General features: G+C 35.6%; 1 pseudogene; it reads right to left on the bottom strand.

Annotated features, from left to right (window-relative positions):
• Positions 1-1,858: 1,858 nt before the first annotated feature.
• The window catches only part of LOC105297010, a 14,060-nt pseudogene continuing 8,853 nt past the window's right edge, over positions 1,859-7,065 (bottom strand).

Below are 7,065 nucleotides of genomic sequence, written 5' to 3'. Positions count from 1 at the left end.
AGGAAAGTATTTTTCATAGTGGCTACATTCCTTTAAATGAGACAAAACCTATTGAACAAGATTCCAAAATCATCAAAAGTCAAAGGAGTGGAAGGAGGATGTAAGAGAAAGCTTAGTTTGGTCTTGCCATTGGCATTCTAAGTCTGATCATTCAGCTTGTGAATGACCCAAACTCTTTCTTTCTTGTCTCTTTCACTTCGATGGTCTAACCTTCAGGACATTTCATTGTCTTCAGCTCCTTTAAAAGAAGGTGGATGAAGAGTCTGTTTTGCCGCTTGACTGAGTGAAAAGTTTGGGTGGACAAAATCGGAAACTATTGACTTACTTGAAACTGGGGACAAGGTATGAACTGTATTAACCTGTACTATGAACTAACATGAGGAATATGAAAACTGTTTTGCTTTCTGATCTTCCACATTTTCCAACTTAACTTAGAATTGGAAACACAAAGTGGCAATTCTTAACCTTTTTAGACTTAAAAATACCCAATAGATATTTGTATAATATCATTACCTGTCCTACCAACCCTGGCCTCAAAGATATCACATGGCATAAATTTGATTTAAGTTAAATGATTTAAGAGGAATTCTCCTTGAGAGGTTGCTGAAAATTGTTGGCACAAGCAGCTGAGATTTTAGCTGTTGTTCATGTCTGGTACCATATTTCTTGCTATTTGGGCAGAAAGCTTGGATTTGCTCTTGTACATTTTTCTTTTAATGCAATTTTTTTTTTTTTTTTTTTTTACCTAACTACTTAGGGTAGAAAAAGTTAGGATTTGTTTGAATATTCTAATTATGGGGAGGAGGATTCTAGAGTGAAAGTCACTTTTACTACTCTTTTATGGCAATTAACTGCCAAATAGGCTGAAGTCTTTGTTCTCCTGGAAAAAATTAGAAAGATCTACATTCCATTTAGAAATAAAGAATAATGTAGCAATGTTCCTTAACATTTACTTTTCAGCTGTTGTTTCAGGTAGCTTATATGTTACTGTGCGAATCAGCAGAACTCCTTCATGGCTTTATGGATGTAACCTTGAAAGTATAACCTTTGGATCAAAATAAATGTTATTGCACATAAATCTAATGAGTGTCCAATTGTATAAACCAATTTTTTATCAGGCTCGAATGCAGAAAAATGATAAGAGACTACAAATCAATGGTTTGCAATGAAGGTAATGTAGTCATTTTCCTTGAACCATTTATGTTACTTTAAGCCATACATGTATCTTTATTAATTTTTTTTTTTCTGGAGAAGCTAGAATTAAATTCCCAACAATGTTATCACATTCAGATGTACTCTTATATATTTAATTTTAGCTTATAAAGGTTGGTATTATTACAAATGAAAATAAAATCTGAAGTAGTTTGTATTTTTCTATTCTTTTATTTTCTAGTTATAACAAAATGTAATTTATGAGCTATCAAAGCTAGGGCAAGAAGCAGGCGCAGGCACACCATGAGGGTGACAGTGTAAATTTATATGTCTTTTAGAAAGCAATGTATATTGTTATCTTTAAAATGTTCATATTATTTGATACAGTGATTTCACTTTTTTTTTTATTATCATTTAAGACCGTTATTAACAGGTGCTTGCAGTTTGTTGACTTTTTTGAAAAAATCAAGTTGTAACTTTTATTACAAATTAAAAATGAGGTTATTAAAAAATCTTGACCAAATATGAAACAATTTAAAAATCTTTAAAGGCATATTGAGAAAAACCAGCCTTCTTTTTAAAACAAAAACAAAAACAAAAACAAAAACAAAAAACCACATTTATCATTACTAAAAAGAGATATCTTTTGGTAAAAATAATAAAAACCCAATGCTACATAGATAATGCAGATAGTTTTCATTATTTGGTCAATGGGCAAAAGGCAAGTATTTAAGGTCTTTAGCTTCAATCATTTGTTCATTTCTTATTGCTGGGATTTCATATTCATTTCTGCTTGTTGGATGACTAAGGCGGATAATGGTAGAGATGGTAAGATGGCATTTAATCAGCCCAGCCCAGCTCAGCCTTGGGAGTAGAGAAATTCTCAGCTGGCAGATAGGCTGCTTTTGTCTTTTGCCATCTTGTGATTTAGTGTTTCCTAGGGGTCTGTGTCCATAACTGAAGTTATGGCAGTATGGCCATTGAGGAAGCTGCTGACCTTGGGTCTCTTTTTGAGTTTTCTTATCTTCTTCATTGCCGTCCTTTCTAAGTTGTCTTTGATGAGGAGAAACCCTGAGGAATTGTGGTCATAGCCCTCATACATATTCTGTCTCACTGCTCTGCCTTGTTCTCCTGCACCTGGTTGTCAGTACCCTCCATCACTTCTCCTTGCACAGGAGGGTTGGAATACTGTGGTCGATGCCCATAGGATCTCCACATGTAGTAAAGTGGGAACTGTCACCTGAGGTAGGGTGAGTGCTATTGGTCCTGGCCTTTGGGAGCACTCTGTGACCCCTCATTCTTTTCCCTACTCTCACTATTCTGTAATTCTATGCTGATAATTGCGAGGAGGACCCCTGCTATGTGGATAGTGTCTATAATGGTTATGGTCTGCTGCATCTTTTACTGTCTTGCATTGGGATCGCATCAGGGCCTATAAAATTTGCCACCTCCGCACCCTCTTCTCCTTCAACAACGTCAAACTCCGTAGTCTTACCCTGTGAAGGTACTCCTAGGGTTGCTCTTCTTTACAGCAGGCTGGTGTACAAATATATCTTCCTTGGTGTCATTCCTGTTGCCTTACACTTTCATTTTATATCTTAATTGGTGAAAAGCTTAGGGAATAGAGGTACTATTATTGGGCCCCCTCAAATGTTAACACTTAGGTTAGATCAGGGCAGGTCACCGAGCCTCACTCTCTTTATGACTATGGGTGTTTTCAAGAATAGTTTGCAATTATTTTATGAAGTGTTATATTTTAGTGTTGAGGAACATGGACTCTGGATCCAGAGTACATATTTCCACTTACCTGTGAAGTGCAAATAATAACAGTACTTGCCTCGTCGGGTTAGAATATATAACTTAATGCATGTCAAGCACTTAGAAACAACACCTAGAACATTTGATAAATCCATACCAGTGCCAGGCCATGTTCTGGGTGGAAGTAATGGGTTGTGATGAAGGCATTTTTCCTTCTTGAAGAAACATCCCAAATGAATAATACTAGCACATTTGGCTACAATAGGCAGCTTGCTATTTAATGCTGTGGTTAATGTAAATCATGTTTCAGGTCAATCTTTGTTATTCACATATTTCATGTTCTCTTCAAAAATTAGTTTTGCTTCTAAACTAAGTATTTCTTATTTTCAAATACTAACTTTACACATATACAAATGCTTATAGCTTATTTTTAAAAAATACTTCTAATTATACCTCATACGTACCAGAAGGGAAATCTACATTTATCTGTAGATAAAGCTTTTTGTGGAGCTGCAAATGTAAAGCAACAAATTAAGGAGCTATTCATATTCTGTTCATGGAGATATAGGAAACTTTATTGTTGGAAATTTAAGATTTTGTGAAAAAAGTTCATATTGTTATTCAGTTACAAAATCGTAATGGAATGAAAAACTGCATAATTTAGCAGAATTCAGGAGGCCATGTTTCCCTTCATAAAAATATATGACAGAGAGGACACATGCCCTCTAAAATTATCTATTGAAATTATCTAAAATGAGAGAAACTAAGCGGTTAAATATGCACCTAAGGGTTCACAGAACCTCAGTGGTGGAATATGAGATGATAAATTTAGTTGAGACTAGGCCAGGCAGGCTCTCTGACTCCAGAGAAAGGAAGAAGTTGTGTTCTTTTAGAAGTCAGGCCTCAGGTCATTCTCCACAGTGGTTAATGAGTACAGTTGGTATAGAAACTAAAAAGTCACCATAGGAACCCTGAACTATTCAACTTTTCCTCACATACAAAAACTAATTGAGGGATGGACAAACAATTTAATGAGCCAAACAGTGACATTGTCTAACTATTCGAGATTTATTGCTTAGAGCAGAATCCATTATATAGTCTAGAAAAACCTACAGGCAGTTCAGGTAATCAACTTACCCATTACTTATTCTTTTTTTTTAAGTTAAATTTATTGGGGTGACTTGGTTAATAAAATTGTATAGGTTTCAAGTGTACAATTCGATAATATGTCATCTGTATATTACATTGTGTATTCACCACTGAAAGTCAAATCACCTTCTATTACCATATATTTGACCCTGTTTACCCTTATCTACCTCTTTCTTTCCCCTCTTTCCTTCTGGTAACCACTAAACTGCTGTCTGTGTCTACGAGTTTTTGTTTGTTTGTCTTGTCATTTGTTGCTTTCAGTTTTATATCCCACATATGAGTGAAATCATATGGTTCTCAACTATTTCTGTCTTACTTATTTTGCTTAGCATGATAATGTCAGGATCCACCTGTGTTGTCACAAATGGCAGTATTTCATCTTTTCTTATGGCTGAATAATATTCCATTGTATATCTGTACCACATCTTCTTTATTCAACCATCTATTGAAAGGCACTTTGGTTGTTTCCATGCCTTGGCCACTATGAACAATGCATCAACATCAATGAACATTGGGATGCATATATCTATAGATAAATGTTTTCAAGTTTTGGGGGTAGATACCCAGAGGAAGGATTGCTGGGCCGTATGATAATTCTATTCTTAATTTTTTGAAGAATCTCCATACTGTTTTCCATAACGGTTGTACCAATTTACATTCCCGCCAGCAGTATATAAAGATTCTTTTCCCCCCGCAACCTCTACAATGCTTGTTATTACCTGTCTTGTTTATGATAGCCATTCTAACAGGTATCTCATAACCACCCATCACTTATTCTTAATCTCGAAGTTGAAAACAGCAGCAAGAAGATAGTATCTAAGAATTCATTTACTTTTCCTTTACCTGTTCTTTTTGATCTGGTTTTTAATTTTTTTTTTTTTTGCTGCATATTCCATATATAATAGAATCCATGTGAATAGCATAAAGGAAGACTAAGGAAAAGTCACTACTGATATTGAGCATCTTTTCATGTACTTATTGGTCATGCATATACTTTCATTTGTAAAGTATTTGTTTCAATCTTTTGTCCATTTTTATTGAGTTGTCTTCTTTTTATTGAGTTGTTAGAGTTCTTTATGTGTTCTGAATATAAGGCCTTTGTCAGAATGCACATTGCAAATATTTCTGTGACTTACCATACCTATATATGTATCTGTGTGTATATTTCTAAATATCACCATATGTGTGTATCTGTGAGTACATACATGTGTGCGTGTGTGTTTATATAGTTCTTCAATGATCGTTTTAGTGGCATTTTGGGAGATAGCAGTGAGTAAATGCACATATTTAATTTGACATATTTTCTTCAAAGTCTATAATTCATTCTTCATCTATATTCTCTAAGTGTTCTTTATATCCTGTTTAGAGGATATGTCACATTATATTATACTGATTTATTTACATGTTTACTGGACTTGGGCTTGTTGAGAGTAAGATCAGTTTTTCATCTTTGTATTTTCATGACTAGCGTAGACTAGCATAGCAATTATTATGTACTTCAATAAATTGAAAAAGGGACACTACTTATCTTGGGAGAAATTGGGATTACGAAGGTTCTCTCTAGGCCTCTACTCTCTCTTTGTTATTAGTGTATACTTTTTGAAGCTTTAGTTGAAAATATAAAGTGTGGATAGTCTGAGTGTATTTTATACAGTCTCCTCTAATTACATTCCAGTGGGCTTTAAACTAGAGCAGAAGTCTACACACTTTCTGTAAAGGATAGAGAATAAATATTTTTAGCTTTGTGGACCATGCAGTCTTTGCCACAACTCTGTGACTCTGCTCTGTGAAAGCAGACATAGACAATACATAAATAAATGGATGTAGCTGTATTCAAATAAAACCTTATTTAATATAATATTTTAGGTCAGTTATACCTCAACTAAAAACCTTATTTACAAAACAGACAGTATCCTGAATTTAGCCCGTAAGCAATAGTTTACTGACCCCTAAACCAGAGGAACTTTGGGTGTATTTAGGTATGAATGCTACTTTAGATGTTTTACCTCCAGCAGAGATTGGTTTAACAAATTCTCTAGTTCTATGTGCAATAGTTGGAATATATTTTTCCTCACATATTCTTCAATGTTTTGACTGTGTGGCAGTCGTGAGAATCTGTCTCTCAGAACTGTCTCCAACTGTTGAGAGCATTACCGACGACCAATGTCCTAGATGCTGCACTCAGAAATCTACCCCCACATGATTTCCAATGAACTGATCCCAGACAGTGACTGAGCACAGCAGAGATAGCAAGGCAGGCACATGCCTTAGAGTGTGGGACTCTACCGGCCCAGGAACTTACCTTAAGAACCCCCTGACAGCCTGCTGAACTTCCCTTACAACTGTGCTACACTCTAAGGTGCTCCCACCCAACCTTCTTTCCACCTCCTCTTCCCTCTCACTGCAGTCGATGACATCCTCACCCTTTCCAGTTCCCTCTCCGTATTCTCTCACAGGTTTGTGCCTGAATCTGGCATTTGCTTTTTGAAGCACCTGAACTAATATGAACTGATTATTTATTTTGTGCTTTGTAGACTTGATTATCAAGGAACATGTTGACATCTGCTATAACTTCATAAAGAGAATATGAGTAAAAGCAAAAGTGGAAAGAAATATCAAAAGAAAGTCTTTGAAGATTAAAAATGGACAGTAGGATGAGTAAAGCAGAGGAAGTTTACAACTAAGTGTCAGCAGACATGATTTATGAAGATAATCTAGTTGCCACTCAACACAGAACCCTAGAAAGCTATGAGACTTGGAGGTGAGTGAAAGGTTGAAATTCAGATCTGAGAAAATAATATCTAAAAGTTTCTGGCCAAGTGAAAGTTGGGAGTGAAGTGACGTCCAGTCCCTGTTTTTGCTTTGCTTCCAGATCACTAGCTGCAAAGCATTAATCTGAAGACTAGATAAGACTACAGAACTTTCTTGGCCCTAGAAAGATACCGATATTTGAACACTATTCAGTTGAAGGCTGGTTTGGTGCCCTTTACTCCACAGATGATCAAA

This window comes from Pteropus vampyrus, unplaced genomic scaffold, assembly GCF_000151845.1.
Source record: "Pteropus vampyrus isolate Shadow unplaced genomic scaffold, Pvam_2.0 Scaffold133, whole genome shotgun sequence".
In the NCBI taxonomy this organism is placed as follows: domain Eukaryota; kingdom Metazoa; phylum Chordata; class Mammalia; order Chiroptera; family Pteropodidae; genus Pteropus; species Pteropus vampyrus.
The sequence above is the reverse complement of the archived record's forward strand: the minus strand, read 5'-3'. Positions and strand labels throughout refer to the sequence as shown.